The sequence below is a fragment of the Triticum dicoccoides genome, chromosome 7A (assembly GCF_002162155.2).
Source record: "Triticum dicoccoides isolate Atlit2015 ecotype Zavitan chromosome 7A, WEW_v2.0, whole genome shotgun sequence".
NCBI lineage: Eukaryota > Viridiplantae > Streptophyta > Magnoliopsida > Poales > Poaceae > Triticum > Triticum dicoccoides.
Window position 1 is genome coordinate 655,770,845 of NC_041392.1, and position 1,683 is coordinate 655,772,527.

Below are 1,683 nucleotides of genomic sequence, written 5' to 3' on the forward strand. Positions count from 1 at the left end.
GTGGGTCGTGAGGCGACGATTGCGGGGGACATTTTTTTTAGTCGATTGCGGGGGACTTTTCGTCTACGGACAGAGTTTTTTTCGTCCGCAGATTGAAATTGCTAAGCGCACTTCTCGTGAGGGTTAGGATTATCTCGACGGTTAGATCTAAATGAGTGAGTCTGATTGGGTGGCTCTAATTGCTTTGGGTTATTGTGTGTACATTAGACGGGGTGCCCACAGCGTTGAATATGTTTGCTTATTTAATAGTAGTAGAGATTGATAACACAGTTTAGATTTGTTGACTTTGGAGAGCAAAGTCATGTCTACAGTAGCCTGACTGTGTCTCTACATCCATCAGGTTAAAACCTAGCAACCCAGATCAATTTTACTGTACATGAAGTCAGGAATCACCGCAATGTAGTATTTTGTACTGCAGCACAGTACTGTATACATGCCCTGTAGCATCTAATCAGGTGGTTCACAAAGAGCAGAGTCAGCAATATTGTAGCTTCTCAAAGCCAGCTAATCCTGAGGGTTCAACATGATGCTCAAATCCTCACGATTATTTGCTCTTGTGATGCTATCCTAAATGTGTTTCTCTTTTTCATGTGCGCTCCGCACCGCACAGTACATGGAAAGAGGAGTGTTGCGGAATTAGACAGTCGACTATTTGTCCCTTGCATCATCTAACAAGGGATAATTAGCAACGAACCTTGCAGATGATGTGGGTCGCCGTCTCGCTCATCACCGCCGGACCGCGCCGCATGCCGACTTGCCGCCCCCATCAGCTGAACGTGAACGTGCCTGTGCTCCGTCCGGGCCCCGCTCGGCAGAGGAACCGACGACGGGAGGGAAGATCGGGGAACCAGCTAGCTCGTGGGCGCCAGCTACTCGAACTCGACCCCTCGTCGTTCAAGCTGGGCCACTCGGACCGCTGCTGGCCGCGAGCCTCCTTCAGTCACAGCCGCTGGGGCCACGGCACACAGTTCTTGATTGTTTATCAGTCATCCACCTCTCTGTTTCGTAAATGGACCAACGGCGGAATCGTGTAGCCTCCATGCAAATGCTTAGTCACGGGTGGCCATTGCTAAGGAGATGAACGCCTGAACCCATCTGGGCGTTGGGTTGCTAGTGATGAAGGCCAGTCCATGGAAGGAAACTGCAGCTAAAGGCGACCTCGGTCCTCGGAGTTGTCTGGATTGGACATACGCGGGGTCGTCGCTCGTCGTCCGGTTTGGTTATCCAGATTCCAGAACATGTACACGTCGGCGCGCATGTGCTTGTGTTTGGTTCCATCGATGAGACCGGAGGTGGGGTCCATACGTGGTAACGTGAACTTGCGCCACATGCGCACAGTTCCCCATGCTAACTGATTTCAAGCCGGAGAATGGCTGGTCGGTGAATCAAAAGCATGGACGGTCGGTCGCTTTCAGATAAAGAGGAAGTCTACGACCGGCTTGTCGGTTGTCACGGAGTGTACGTGGACTCTGTTTTCCTCTTTCCATCAGTATCTTGTTAACATTTGCTTTGTTAAGTCCTTTTATAATCCTTCTTAATAAACTTTTAGGCTTTACGACCTATAGAAGACAAAAGTTAATACCAGCGACTAACAATTATACTAACATTTTCCCTTTTCCTGGACCGTTTCTCCCTAAACCCAGGGAGAGGCGATATCTGGGCGCATCATGCTGCTCCCTCTCC